Source organism: Oncorhynchus masou, chromosome 10 (assembly GCF_036934945.1).
Source record: "Oncorhynchus masou masou isolate Uvic2021 chromosome 10, UVic_Omas_1.1, whole genome shotgun sequence".
NCBI classification, from domain to species: domain Eukaryota; kingdom Metazoa; phylum Chordata; class Actinopteri; order Salmoniformes; family Salmonidae; genus Oncorhynchus; species Oncorhynchus masou.
The window spans coordinates 1,318,642-1,334,805 of NC_088221.1; the positions used below are offsets into that span (position 1 = coordinate 1,318,642).

General features: G+C 45.8%; 1 protein-coding gene across 2 annotated transcripts in view; it reads left to right on the forward strand.

The window, feature by feature from the left end:
* The first annotated feature begins 393 nt into the window (after positions 1-393).
* Positions 394-16,164, forward strand: part of LOC135547053 (Krueppel-like factor 12) — a 197,009-nt gene continuing 181,238 nt past the window's right edge. For both annotated transcript variants that reach the window (XM_064975648.1, XM_064975649.1), the window contains exon 1: positions 394-565. The gene's annotated coding sequence lies outside the window, so the exon portion shown is untranslated. The remainder of the gene's footprint in view (positions 566-16,164) is intronic.

Below are 16,164 nucleotides of genomic sequence, written 5' to 3' on the forward strand. Positions count from 1 at the left end.
GATTATGAGAGCTTGTTGTTTGAACTGTGCTCGTGGCGCATTTATACGAATCAATGGGTACATATCATTAATTTATAAGTCCAAAAATGAATTTAGCAACTGCTGATTGTCCCTTTAAATGGGGAGGCACTCCAGTGATCACCCCCAGCCCTGAGAGGCAGAGAGAAAAAGAGGCAGGGAGAGAGAGAAAGGCAAAGAGTGAGAGAGAGAGAGCGCTGCCTGCCTGGACGGATGCGTCGGAAACCCCCCACGGGGGGCCCCATGTAATTAGATGCATGCTGTTCAAGCTAGAGTATATTGTCTTCCTGTTGCCTATGAAGCCTCCACCCACTGGCCCACCCTACATTTAGCAGATCATGTGATGGGGGCGGGCAAGCTAAGTCATTTGCAAGTACAACAGTGCTCTGTGCAGCTCCCCATTCATTTCCTGAGAACTGCAAGAGCTCAGCAGCTGAGAGACAGAAGGGGAGGGAGCTGCACACGCAGGAGTGAGAGAGAGAGGAGCAAAAGACAGAGGACTGGAGAAGGGAAAACCGTTTTCTACGGCTCTGCAGCTTCTGACAAGGTCTGTGGAAACGTTTCCTCCTTCTCCTGTTCTTCTCATGCTGTGGTTCTCATTTGTCATGCTTGTGGGATTGTGCGTGTGTGGTTCAGCTGTCATTGCTGTGTCCAGCCTTATGACAACTCCTGGTCATCTACCTACATACTGCACACTGCCTGGCTGCCCGTGTGTGCCATTGTGCACTGTAAAACTTTTCCCTGTAAATGTACAGTACTATTTTCCTTACTGTAAAACATTTTACAGCATACAGCATCCCTGCTGTAAATTTATAGCAGGGATGCTGTAATGTTTTATTATTAGAGATTAGTAACGTGAAATATATTACAGCTTCTCTGCTGTAAAGCAAAATTACAGCATTGAACTGGCAACTCAGGTGCCAGGATTATGCTGCACATTTACAGGGCAAGTCTCACTGAGAAGTAAATGTAGGAAAACAATACATTTGTACATAAAATACAATTATTCAAATTGGTAACAAAATGAACTGCAAATGAACAACAGAATGGAAAATAGAAGTAACAGTTAACATGTGTAACCAAATAAGAGCATCATTGCAACACTTATTTTAAAACTATATTGTATGTGGGTGGTGTGGGGGAGCGAGAGATTGGGTACAATTCTAGATCTACGATCAGGGGCAACTCTATTCGGCGTAAGGGGATTCAGAGGCAGTACAACACAACGGGACAGTTTAGGCAGGAGAGCATCCAGGAGAGAGAAGTCAGCACAGCATCAGGTGTTCCTTATGAGGCTCCCTAACAATGCTCCTCAGTTCTGATTTGACAGCTCTGCTCACCCCTATGACAAGCCTGGAAAAATAAAGAATAGAATGAGAGACAGAGAGCACCGGGGCTGTTACTCTGTAGGTAAAAAGACAGGTGACAAGGGACATATCAAGCTTGTGTCTTGTGTGCACTTACCTCACTAGAGGTCGTCATTCAAACTCAGTAAGCTCTTGGAAGAATGAGGCAATGGGGTTGAAAACAGCTGCTCCCTCTGGGCCACCTTGTCAAGCACTTTGTCCCTTCTTCAGGTTTCATCATCTTGGGTTGATTCGAGACAGGAATCTGTACAGCTATATCCAATACTGTTTATGAAATAAATTGAGGCACTGAACAAATACAAATAAGACAGCTACTGTAGATACTGTACACCTACTTCAAACTATATAATCAAATATTGATATAAGCCTAAAAAATAACACATATTATTTGACCAAACTCACATGTTCCTTTCTTTCAGTGTCACGAAATGTTTGTATACTACTGTTGAAGTGAGAAGGTTTAGCTGATACTATGACATTATTTACCATGCTGTTTAAATTAAACACATGGAAAGGGGGAAAGGCTGTGCGGACACTCCTGGCCTGTAAAATGATGACGTACGTTGCGCAGCTGAGAGCCAAGTGAACCGAATCACAGGGTTGTGACAGCTAAGGACACTGTCCCAGAGTGGTTGCAGTTCGTGCTCTCCCCATTGAGTGGGCTGTATCATGGTGATGTCTAGATGGCTACCAATATTAGTTATTCCTTGTGTAGCCTGCTGTCCTACTTGAAGTATAATCCTGGGAGTAAAACAAATTGCCACGTTACTAGCTACCGCCGGCGACACCGATACAGCTGCCCGTACTTTACATTTTTTTTTAATGTTATTTAACCTTTATTTAACTAGGCAAGTCAGTTAAGAACAAATTATTATTTTACAATGACGGCCTACCCCGGTCAAACCCTCCACTGACCCGGACGATGCTGCTCCAATTGTGTGCCGCCCTATGGGACACCCGATCATGGCCGGTTGAGATACAGCCCGGGATCAAACCAGGGTCTGTAGTGACTTCTCTAGCACTGAGATGCAGTGCCTTAGATTGCTGTGCAACTCAGGAGCCTGTATACACACCCCTTGTACACACCTTTTGGATTCACACCCCTTGACCTTTTCACCAAAATGTTGTGTTTTTGTGATTTGTTTTGTCACTGGCCTATACACAATACCCCATAACGTCAAAGTGGATTTATGTTTTTTAAAGATTTACAAATCAATAAAACATGAAAAGCTGAAATGTCTTGAGTCAGTAAGTATTCAACCCCTTTGCTATGCCAAGCCTAAATAAGTTCAGGAGTAAAAATGTACTTAAAAAGTCTCAAAGTTGCATGGACTCACTCTGTGTGCAATAATAGTGTTTAACATGATTTCTGAATGGCTACCTGATCTCTGTACCCCACAAACACATACAATTATCTGTAAGGTCTCTCAGTCGACAGTGAAAATCAAACACAGATTCAATCACAAAGACCAGGGAGATTTCCCAATGACTCGCAAAGGAGAGCAGCTATTGATAGATGGATAAAAAAAGTTATTAATTACATTATGGATGTTGCATCAATACACCCACTCACTACAAAGATACAGGTGTCCTTTCTAACTCAGTTGCCGGAGAGGAAATTTCACAATGATTCTGATAGTGACTTTCAAACAGTTACAGAGTTGAATGACTGTGATAGGAGAAAACTGAGGATGTATCCACAATACTAACCTAATTGAGTGAAAAGAAGGAAGCCAATACATAATAGAAATATTCCACCAAAACATTACAACAAGGTACTAAAGTAGTACTACAAAAATGTGGCAAAGCAATTAACTTTTTGCCATGAATACAAAGTGTTATTTGGGGGCAAAACAACAGATTACACAGGTGCAGCTTCTGCTGGGGACAGTCATTTTTTAAATATATATTTTTATTTATTTCAACTTTATTTAACCAGGTAGGCAAGTTGTGAACAAGATCTCATTTACAACTGCGACCTGGCCAAGATAAAGCAAAGCAGTTTGGCACATGGAAAGTTATACATGGAGTAAAATAAACATGCAGTCAATAATACAGTAGAAAAATAAGTCTATATACAATGTGAGCAAATGAGTTGAGATAAGGGAGGTAAATGCAAAAAAAAGGCCATGGTGGCGAAATAAATACAATATAGCATGTAAAACACTGGAATGATAGATTTGACAGTAGATGAGTGTTCAAAGTAGAAATACTGGGGTGTAAAGGAGCAAAATAAATAAATACAGTAGAGGAATAGGTAGTTGTTTGGGCTATTTATAGATGGGCCATGTACAGGTGCAGTGATCTGTGGGCTGCTCAAAGCTAGTGAGGGAGATAAGTGTTTCCAATTTCAGAGATATTTATAGTTCGTTCCAGTCATTGGCAGCAGAGAACTGGAAGGAGAGGTGGCCAAAGGAGGAATTGGCTTTGGGGGTGACAAGTGAGATATGCCTGCTGGAACGCGTGCTACAGGTGGGTGAAGCTATGGTGACCAGCGAGCAGAGATAAGGCGGGACTTTACCTAGCAGGGTCTTGTAGATAACCTGGAGCCAGTGGGTTTGGCGACAAGTATGAAGCGGGGGCCAGCATGCATTTAGTTTTACTTGCATTTTAGAGCAGTTGGAGGCCACAGAAGGAGAGGTGTATGGCATTGAAGATCATCTGGAGGATTGTTAACACAGTGTCCAAAGAAGGGCCAGAAGTATACAGAATGGTGTCGTGTACGTAGAGGTGGACCAGAGACTCACCAGCAGCAAGACTGACATCATTGATGTATACAGGGAAGAGAGTCAGCCCAAGAATTGAACCCTGTGGCACCCCCATAGAGACTGCCAGAGGCCCGGACAACAGGCCCTCAGTTCTGACACACTGAACTCCGTCGGAGAAGTAGTTGGTGAACCAGGCGAGGCAATCATTTGAGAAACCAAGGCTGTTGAGTCTGCCGATTAGGATGTGGTGATTGACAGAGTCGAAAGCCTTGGCCAGGTCAATGAATACGGCTGCACAGTATTGTTTCTTATCGATGGCGGTTAAGATATCATTTAGAACCTTGAGCGTGGCTGAGCTGCACCCATGACCATCTCTGAAACCAGATTGCATAGCAGAGAAGGTACGGTGGGATTTGAAATGGTCAGTGATCTGGATGTTAACTTGGCTTTCGAAGACTTTAGAAAGGCAGGGTAGAATAGATATCGGTCTGTAGCAGTTTAGGTCTAGAGTGCCTCCCTCTTTGAAGAGGAGGATGACCACAGCTGCTTTCCAATCTTTAGGAATCTCAGACAACACGAAAGAGAGGTTGAACGGGCTAGTAATAGGGGTTGCAAAAATTTCGGCAGATCATTTTAGAAAGAAAGGGTCCAGATTGTCTAGCCCGGCTGATTTGTTGGGGTCAAGATTTTGCAGCTCTTTCAGAACATCAGCTGACTGAATTTGGGAGAAGGAGAAATGGGGAAGGCTTGGGCGAGTTGCTGTGGGGGGTGCAGTGCTGTTGACCGGGGAAGGGGGTTGGCCAGGTGGAAAGCATGGAAAGCATTGCCAGAAAAATGCTTATTGAAATTCTCAATTATAGTGGATTTATCAGTGGTGACAGAGTTTCCTATCCTCAGTGCAGTGGGCAGATGGGAGGAGGAGGTGCTCTCATTCTCCATGGACTTTACGATGTACCAGAACTTTTTTGAGTTTGTGTCGCAGAAAGCAAATTTCTGCTTGAAAAAGCTAGCCTTGGCTTTTCTAACTGCCTGTGTATATTAGTTTCTAACTTCCCTAAAAAGTTGCATTTCACAGGGGCTGTTCGATGCTAATGCAGAACACCACAGGATGTTTTTGTGTTGGTTAAGGGCAGTCAGATCTGGAGAGAACCAAGGGCTATATCTGTTCCTGCATATTTATGGACATTCTAAAATGTGCACTTTTTTCACACAACACCACAGATGTCTAAAGTTGAGGGAGCATGCAATTGGCATGCTGACTGCAGGAATGTCCACCAGAGCCGTTATGAGAGAAAGCCACCTACATCATTTTAGAGATTTTGGAAGTACATCCAACCGTCAGCCCAGGACCTCCACATCCGGCTTCTTCACCTTTGGGATCGTCTGAGACCAGCCATCCGGACAGCTGATGAAACTGTGGGTTTGCACAACCGAAGAATTTCTGCACAAAGTGTCAGCTTAACTGTGTGCTCGTCATCCTCACCAAGGTCCTCACCTGACTGCAGTTTGGCGTTATAACTGACTTCAGTGGGCAATGGCCACTGCCACTCTGGAGATGTGTGCTCTTCACGGATGAATCCCGGTTTCAACTGTACCGGGCAGATGGCAGATGTGTGGGCAAGCGGTTTGATGATGTCACCGCTCTGAACAGACTGACCCATGGTGGCGGTGGAGTTATGGTATGGGCAGGCATAAACTAAGGACAGCAAAAACAAAGCATTTTATTGATTGCAATCTGAATGCACAGAGATACCGTGACGAGATCCTGAGGCCCATTGTCATGCTATTCATCTGCCACCATCACCTCAAGTTTCAGCATGATAATGCACAGCACCATGTCACAAGGATCTGTACACAATTCCTTGAAGCTGAAAAATTCCCAGTTCTTCCATGGTTTGCATATTTACCAGACAGTTCACCCATTGAGCATGTTTGGGAGGCTCTGAATCGACGTGCGGAACATTGTGTTCTATTTCTCACAGCCATTGAAGAGTGGGAAAGAATTCCACAGGCCACCATCAACAGGCTGATGAACTCTATGCGAAGGAGATGTGTTGCTCTGCATGAGGCAAATGATGGTCACACCAGATACTGACTGGTATTCTGATCCACACCCATACTTTTTTTTTAAAGGTACACTACATTACCAAAAATATGTGGACACCTGCTATCTCATTCCAAAATCACGGACATTAATATGGAGTTGTTCCCCCCTTTTCTGCTTTAACAGACTCCACTCTTCTGGGAAAGCTCTCCACTAAGTGTTGGAACATTACTGTGGGGACTTTCTTCCATTCAGCCACAAGAACATTAGTGAAGTTGGGCACTAATGTTGGGCGATAAGGCCTGGCTCACCGTTGGCGTTCCAATTCCTCCCAAAGGTGTTCGATGGGGTTGAGTTCAAGGCTCTGTGTCAATTTCTTCCACACTGATCTCAACAAACCATTTCTGTATTTACCTTGCATTGTGCACGAGGGCATTGTCATGCTAAAACAGGAAAGGGCATTCCCCAAACTGTTGTCACAAAATTGGAATCATTTAGAATGTAATTGTATTCTGTAACATTAAGATTTCCCTTCACTGGAAGTAAGGGGCCTAGCCCAAACCATGAAAAACAGCCCCAGACCATTATTCTTCCTCCACCAAACTTTATAGTTGGCTCTATGCATTCAGTCAGGTAGAGTTCCCCTGGCATCTGCAAACCCAGATTTGTCCATTGGACTGCCAGATGGTGAAGCATGGAATGCATTTTCAATGCTTCAGAGTCCAATGGAGGCAAGCTTTACACACCTCCAGCCGATGCTTGGCATTGCGCATGGTGATCTTATGCTTGTGTGCGGCTGTTTGGCCATGGAAACCCATTTCATGAAGCTCCCAATGAACAGTTGCTTCTAGAGGCAGTTTAGAACTTGGTAGTGAGTGTTGTAACTGAGGACAGATGATTTCTACATGCTACTCGCTTCAGCACTTGGTGGTCCCGTGCTGTGAGCTTGTGTGGCCTACCACTTTGCGGTAGAGCCGTTGTTGCTCCTAGACATTTCCACTTCCAGCTCTAGCAGGGCAGAAATTTGATGAACAGACTTGTCGGAATGTCGTATGACAGTGTCACATTGAAAGTTACTGAGGCCATTCTTCTGCCAATGTTTCCTTCAGAAAGTATTCAGACCCTTGACTTTTTCCACGTTTTGTTACGTTACAGCCTTATTCTATAATTAATTACATTTTGATGAAAACCCCATAATGGCAAAGCAAAAACAGGTTTTTAGAAATGTTTGCTAATTTATTACAAATAAGAAACTGAAATATCACATTTGCATAATTATTCAGACCCTTCACTTAGTACTACAGTATGTTGAAGCACCTTTGGCAGTGATTACAGCCTTGAGTCTTCTTGGGTATGACGCTACATGCTTGGCACACCTGTATTTGGGGAGTTGCTCCCATTCTTCTCTGCAGATCCTCTCAAGCTCTGTTAGGTTGGATGGGGAGTGATGCTGCACAGCTATTTCCAGGTCACTCCAGAGATGTTCGATCTTGTTGAAGTCTGGGCTCTGGCTGGGCCACTCAAGGACATTCAGAGACTTTTTCCCGAAACCACTCATATGTTGTCTTGACTGTGTGCTTAGGGTCATTGTCCTGTTGGAAGGTGAACATTCAGCCCAGTCTGAGGTCCTGAGCGGTTTGAGCAGGTTTTCATAAAGGGTCTCTCTGTACTTTGCTCTGTTCATTTTTGCCTTGATCCTGACTAGTCTCCCAGTCCAACAAAATCCCCACAGCATGATGCTGCCACCACCATGCTTCAATCTTGGTTTCATCCGACCAGAAAATCTTGTTTCTCATGGTCTGAGAGTATTTAGGTGCCTTTTGGCACCAAACTCCAAACGGGCTGTCATGTACCTTTTACTGAGGAATCTGGCCATTGCCAATAAAGCCTAAATGGTGGAGTGCTGCAGAGATGGTTGTCCTTCTGGAAGGTTCTCCCATCTCCACAGAAGAACTCTAGAGCTCTGTCAGAGTGAGCATTGGGTTCTTGGTCACCTCCCTGACCAAGGCCCTTCTCCCCCGATTGCTCAGATTGGCCAGGCGGCCAGCTCAAGGAAGAGTCTTGGCGGTTCCAAACTTCTTCCATTTAAGAAATGATGGAGGCCACCGTGTTCTTGGGAACCTTCAATGCTGCAGAAATGTTTTGGTATCCTTCCCCAAATCTTAGCCTCGACGCAATCTTGTCTCGGTGCTCTACAGACAATTCCTTTGACCTCATGGCTTGGTTTTTGCTCTGAGATGCATTGTCAACTGTGGGACCTTATATAGACAGATGTGTGTCTTTCCAAATCATGTCCAATCAATTTAATTTACCACAGGTGGACTCCAATCAAGTTGTAGAAACATCTCAAGGATGATCAATGGAAACAGTATGCACCTGAGCTCAATTTCAAGTCTCATAGCAAAGGGTATTACTGTTGTTCATTTTTTATACATTTGCAAAAATTATGGGGTATTGTGTTTAGATAACTGAGGATTTTATTTAATCCATTTTAGAATAAGGCTGTTACATTATAAAATGTTGAAAAATGCAAGGGGTCGGGATACTTTCCCAAAGGCACTGTAGTGTAGCTGTGTTTATTCCCAGTTCGGTGAAATCCATAGATTAGGGCCTAATGAATTTAAACCAATTGACTGATTTCCTTATGAACTCAAAAAAAAGAAGAAAAAAACCCATCTTCTCTCTGTCAACTGCGTTTATTTTCAGCAAACTTAACATGTGTAAATATTTGTATGAACAAGATTCAACAACTGAGACATAAACTGAACAAGTTCCACAGACATGTGACAAACAGAAATGTAATAATGTGTCCCTGAACAAAGGGGGGGTCAAAATCCACCAGCTGCATTAAGTACTGCAGTGCATCTCCTCCTCATGGACTGCGCCAATTCTTGCTGTGAGATGTTACCCCACTCTTCCATCAAGGCACCTGCACGTTCCTGGACATTTTTGGGGGGTATGGCCCTAGCCCTCACCCTCCGATCCAACAGGTCCCAGACGTGCTCAATGGGATTGAAATCCGGGCTCTTCCCTGGCCATGGCAGAACACTGACATTCCTGTCCTGTAGGAAATCACGCATAGAATGAGCAGCATGGCTGGTGGCATTGTCATGCTGGAGGGTCATGTCTGGATGAGCCGACAGGAAGTGTACCACATGAGGGAGGAGGATGTCTTCCCTGTATGGCACAGTGTTGAGATTGCCTGCAATGACAACAAGCTCAGTTGAATGATGCTGTGACACATCACCCCAGACCATGACGGACCCTTGACCTTCAAATCCATCCCGCTCCAGAGTACAGGCCTCGGTGTAACACTCACTCCTTCCACAATAAATGCAAATCCGCCCATCACCCCTGGTGAGACAAAACCTCGACTCGTCAGTGAAGAGCACTTTTTGCCGTCCTGTCTGGTCCAGCGACGGTGGGTTTGTGCCCATGGGCGACATTGTTGCCCGTGAGGACCTGTCTTACAACAGGCCTACAAGCCCTCAATCCAGCCTCTCTCAACCTATTGCAGACAGTCTGAGCACTGATGGAGGGATTGTGGATTCCTGGTGTAACATTTACATTACATTACATTTAAGTCATTTAGCAGACGCTCTTATCCAGAGCGACTTACAAATTGGTGAATTCACCTTCTGACAACCAGTGGAACAGCCACTTTACAATAGTGCATCTAAATCATTTAAAGGGGGGGGGGGTGAGAGGGATTACTTTATCCTATCCTAGGTATTCCTTGAAGAGGTGGGGTTTCAGGTGTCTCCGGAAGGTGGTGATTGACTCCGCTGTCCTGGCGTCGTGAGGGAGTTTGTTCCACCATTGGGGGGCCAGCAAGTGTAACTTGGGCAGTTGTTGTTGCCATCCTGTACCTGTCCTGCAGGTGTGATGTTCAGATGTACCAATCCTGTGCAGGTGTTGTTACACTTGGTCTGCCACTGCGAGGACGATCAGCTGTCTGTCGTGTCACCTTGTAGCACTGTCTTAGGCGTCTCACAGTACGGACATTGCAATTTATTGCCCTACCGTGTGTGTGTGTGTGTGTGTGTGTGTGTGTGTGTGTGTGTGTGTGTGTGTGTGTGTGTGTGTGTGTGTGCATGCACAGGGCGGGTGGATGGTGTCTTGGATGTCATCGGCAGTGGCTCTGATTTCCAGGGTGTTAATAGTATTGATATTGATGGGTGGCTGTCACCGGGCCCAGAGGCTCAACACAACCCAGGCAGGGCTAGGGGTGGCTGGGGGCTGGCCCTGGCCTGTTCTTTTCAATTACAGGGATCCGGGCCAGAGCTGACAGCACAGGCATTTGTACAACAGGAGTTGGTGGCCAGGGAGAGCCAAGGAGGGGAGGGGGGCTGCAAGGGACTGAGGGAGGGAGGGAGGAGACTGAGCACTGACCTCTGTGACCTTACCCCCGTGCTGGAAAGAGGCCCTGCCTTTAACACTGTGACAGCCGCAGGGTGTGCGTGTGTTTGTCTGTATGTGTGTGTGTGTATGTGTGGTGGGTTAGGGGTAGGGAGGGGGAGGGGGGTAAGAGCAGATCCACTGCTGCTCAACGGTATTCAGGGAGACAGATTAGTGCCCATTTAAGCTCTCACTTTAAATCTATTTACCATAGGTCCCCTTGCCTCAGCATTAGTACACATTATATGGGGTAATATAATGTACTTAGCATTTACACTGAACATAACCTTCACATTCAAAAAACAATATATTGATACAGTACATATACGTTATAACATATATTACAAATATTTAAAACAAACAAATACACAATAACATTGTGTATAAATGTTTTCTATATTTATAATATATGTTATGCTGTATACATAACTGTATTTTGTCATGTTTCCCAGATTTAGCCTAGTTTTGGACTAAAAACATGCCCAATGGAGATGTCCATTTGTAGACCCTTTTTGGAATAGGGCATGCCTTTCATTAAATAGCAGACAACAAATAATTCAGTTGACATTCATTCCGGCATTAGACTATGGTGATTTTGTCTATTTGAATGCAGCTGCCACTGTATTGGTGCCATTGGGCACAGTTTATCATAGTGCACTATACCTTTATTATGGCTGATAGGTTCAGTACACATCCCTGCATTCCTGCACTCTGTATCAGAAAGTAGGCTGGCCCTCTCTTAAGACTCATAGATCAATGCACTGCTCTCCTTTTGTTTATAAAGGCTCTTGTGCAAACTTCTGCCATACCTTACTTCATTGTTATATTACAGACAAACGAGTCATCAGACCCGATCACAGGGTTGGCTAACTCTGGAGATCCCTTCAGTCTCCACGGACTTAGGTCGATCTGCGTTTAGTTTTTTTGCACCTTAGAGAATTCTAGAGATCATTCCACAAGGTTGGATGTTTCGGTGCCACTAGGGCAGTTTAAACGGCTTGTTGATGACTTTTTTTTACCTATGAAAGTGTTTGTTTTTCATGATCGTGTTTGTAAATGACTTTTCTTACATAACTTGTAAATATTTTACGTTTTTATTGCATTGGATTTGTAAATATTGTGAATTGTATGATTGTGTGAAGGGCTCCATTGAAAAAAAGGCCTTGGTCTCAATGGGATTTCCCTGTTTAAATATATTTAAATTAAATAAAACAGAGTTCAGCCTAGGTAGTCAATTATAAATTACCAATCAGCAAAAGACACAGTCTGTCTGTCCAATCACTAACAGACCTATAGGGACATATACTGTAAAATTTAGATTTTTTTTGCCTAATTCCATTTAGTTTTTTTCCCAAATTCTGTTTTCTCTATTTAGTTTTTCCAGGCTTCTGTTTTCCCCATCTTTTCAGGTTTCCGCTCTCAAACTCGAAACATTTTAACAGAAAGACAACTAAACTGGATGCTGTAAGTGTAACGGTTCTCGTCTGTCGAGGGAGAAGCGGACCAAAATGCAGCGTGGTGGTTATTCATGTTCTTCAATAAAAAATGAACTAGACATGAAATAACGAACAAAACAAAGAACGACCGTGAAAGGCTGTATAGGTTATCTGGTGAACACAAACACAGAGACAGGAACAATCACCCACGAAATACTCAAAGAATATGACTGCCTAAATATGGTTCCCAATCAGAGACAATGATAAACACCTGCCTCTGATTGAGAACCACTCCAGACAGCCATAGACTATGCTAGATACCCCCACTAAGCCACACCTAACAACACCCCAAGACAAAACACACCACAATAAATCCATGTCACACCCCGGCCTGACCAAATAAAAAAAGACAAACACAATATACTACGACCAGGGCGTGACAGAACCCCCCTAAGGTGCGGACTCCCGGACGCACACCAAAACCATAGGGGAGGGTCTGGGTGGGCGTCTGTCCATGGTGGCGGCTCCGGCGCAGGACGTGGACCCCACTCTATCAATGTCTTAGTCCCTCTTCCTCTCGTCCTTGGATAGTCCACCCTCGCCGCCGTCCATGGCCTAGTAGTCCTCACCCAGAACCCCACTGGACTGAGGGGCAGCTCGGGACTGAGGGGCAGATCGGGACTGAGGGGAAGCCCGGGACTGAGGGGAAGCCCGGGACTGAGGGGAAGCCCGGGACTGAGGGGAAGCCCAGCACTGAGAGGAAGCCCAGCACTGAGAGGAAGCCCAGCACTGAGAGGAAGCTCAGGCACGTAGTTGGATCCGGCAGATCCTGGCTGGCTGGCGGTTCTGGCAGATCCTGGCTGACTGGCGGATCTGGAAGAGTCTGGCTGACTGGCGGATCTGGAAGATTGTGGCTGACTGGCGGATCTGGAAGAGTCTGGTTGACTGGCAGATCTGGAAGAGTCTGGCTGACTGGCGGATCCTGGCAGACTGACGGCTCTGGCTGCTCCATGCTGATTGGCAGCTCTGGCTGCTCCATGCTGACTGGCGGCTCTGGCTGCTCCTTGCAGACTGGCAGCTCCTTGCAAACTGGCAGCTCCTTGCAGACTGGCAGCTCTGGCTGCTCCATGCAGACTGACAGCTCTGGCTGCTCCATGCAGACTGGCAGCTCTGACTGTTCCATGAAGACTGACAGCTCTGGCTGCTCCATGCAGACTGACAGCGCTGGCTGCTCCATGCAGACTGGCAGCTCTGGCTGCTCCATGCAGGCTGGCAGCTCTGACTGCGCTAAACAGGCAGGAGACTCCGGCAGCGCAGGAGAGGAGGAAGGCTCTGGCTGCGCTGAACAGGCGGGAGACTCCGGCAGCGCAGGAGAGGCGGAAGGCTCTGGCAGCGCTGAACAGGCGGGAGACTCCAGCAGCGCAGGAGAGGAGGAAGGCTCTGGCTGCGCTGAACAGGCAGGAGACTCCGGCAGCGCAGGAGAGGAGAAAGGCTCCGGCAGCGCTGAACAGGCGGGAGGCTCCGGCAGCGCACGAGAGGAGGAAGGCTCCGGCAGCGCTGGAGAGGAGGGAGACTCCGGCGAGGCAGGAGAGGAGGAAGGCTCCGGCAGCGCTAGAGAGGCGAGGCGCACTGTAGGCCTGATGCGTGGTGCTGGCACTGGTGGTACTGGGCCGAGGACACACACAGGAAGCCTGGTGCGGGGAGCTGCCACCGGAGGGCTGGTGTGTGGAGGTGGCACAGGATGGGCTAGACCGTGAAGGCGTATTGGAGATCTTGAGAGCAGTGCTGGCACAGGACGTGCAAGGCTAGGGAGGTGCACAGGAGTCCTGGTGCGTGAGGCTGGCACCATCTTCACCAGCCGACTAACACGCACCTCAGGACGAGTATGGAGCGCTGACCCAGGTGCCATCAAATCCCTGACACGCTCCGTCGGGCGAATTCCATGCTTAAAACACCAACACAGCAACTCCCTCATTTCTCTCTCCTCCAATTTCCCCATTAACTCCTTCACAGTCTCTGCTTCGCTCACCTCCAACACCAGCTCTGGTACTGGTCTCCTCCTTGGCTCCTCACGATAAACAGGGAGAGTTGGCTCAGGCCTGACTCCTGACTCTGCCACACTCTCCCTGAGCCCCCCCCCAAGATATTTTTGGGGCTGACTCTCGGGCTTCCATCCGCGTCGCCGTGCTCCCTCCTCATACCGGCACCTCTCCGCTTTCCCCGCCTGCAGTTCTTCTTTGGGGCGGCGATATTCAACAGGCTGAGCCCAAGGTCCTTCTCCTTCCAAATCGTCCTCCCATGTCCATTCCTCTCTTTGTTGCTCCTGCTGTTGCTGTTGCCTGTTACCACGCCGCTTGGTCCTGTTGTGGTGGGTGATTCTGTAACCGTCCTCGTCTGTCGAAGGAGAAGCGGACCAAAATGCAGCGTGGTGGTTATTCATGTTGTTTAATAAAAAATGAACTAGACATGAAATAACGAACAAAACAAAGAACGAACGTGAAAACCTATACAGCCTATCTGGTGAACACAAACACAGAGACAGGAACAATCACCCACGAAATACTCAAAGAATATGGCTGCCTAAATATGGTTCCCAATCAGAGACAACGATAAACACCTGCCTCTGATTGAGAACCACTCCAGACAGCCATAGACTATGCTAGATACCCCTACTAAGCCACACACCCAACACCTAACAACACCCCAAGACAAAACATACCACAATAAACCCATGTCACACCCCGGCCTGACCAAATAAATAAAGACAAACACAATATACTACGACCAGGGCGTGACAGTAAGTCCACAACCATGCTTAAAACCACATCAGGAGACAACTTTTGAGGTCAGGGAAAATAGAAGACTTTTCAAAAAAATATGGCCACTGGGTTGCTGCAAATAATCATGAAATCATTCTTCCAGGTGGGCATAGGATACTTTGTAGATAATATCTAATTGAGAACATTTTTGGGAAAGCCTTTCCATCTTACATACATACATACATCCCATTTAGCAGACGCTTTTGTCCAAAGCGACTTACAAGTCGGCTGGGGCCACTACTTTTACATATGGGTGGCCCTAGCGGGAATCGAACCCACGACGCTTGGCGTTGCAAGCACCATGCTCTACCGACTGAGCCACACAGGACCCACAGAAGAAGGTTTTCGTTGACATCATAGGATACTTTGTAGATAATATCTAATTGAGAACATTTTTGGGAAAGCCTTTCCATCTTTACCAGAAGAAGGTTTTCGTTGACATCATAGGATACTTTGTAGATAATATCTAATTGAGAACATTTTTGGGAAAGCCTTTCCATCTTTACCAGAAGAAGGTTTTCGTTGACATCATAGGATACTTTGTAGATAATATCTAATTGAGAACATTTTTGGGAAAGCCTTTCCATCTTTACCAGAAGAAGGTTTTCGTTGACATCATAGGATACTTTGTAGATAATATCTAATTGAGAACATTTTTGGGAAAGCCTTTCCATCTTTACCAGAAGAAGGTTTTCGTTGACATCATAGGATACTTTGTAGATAATATCTAATTGAGAACATTTTTGGGAAAGCCTTTCCATCTTTACCAGAAGAAGGTTTTCGTTGACATCATAGGATACTTTGTAGATAATATCTAATTGAGAACATTTTTGGGAAAGCCTTTCCATCTTTACCAGAAGAAGGTTTTCGTTAACATCATCGCTAACGGCTACACAAAGTGTAGACATACTTGCACGTTGCATATGCACAGACAGGGCATTCCTGTGCCGTTTCAGAAAGTTGCAGGAAAATACTGATGCATTTTGTCCATGTTTAACATGACTTGAGAAAATGTATACATTTTCTAATAAGTTCAATACATTTAGTTGATTTCCTACTAAGTTCAATACCTTTTTCAATATTACTGAATTCTGTTTTAATGTCTGGATTCCGTTCCAACCACCTTCTCCACAACGCAGGTTTGATTGGGCCCTAGACATAGATAGTTCGCTACTGATTGGACAGACTATCTGTTCAATCAGCAGTGGACCCAGTCTGTGTCCAATCAACGAAAAAGGACCAATCAGCAATGGACACAGTCAATCAAACCAATCAGCTGTCTAACTGTCCAATCAGCAGCAGACAGTCTACTGGTCCACAATGTTCATTCCAGTCCAATTATAATTCCTCTACAGGATCCTGCCACCACTGACA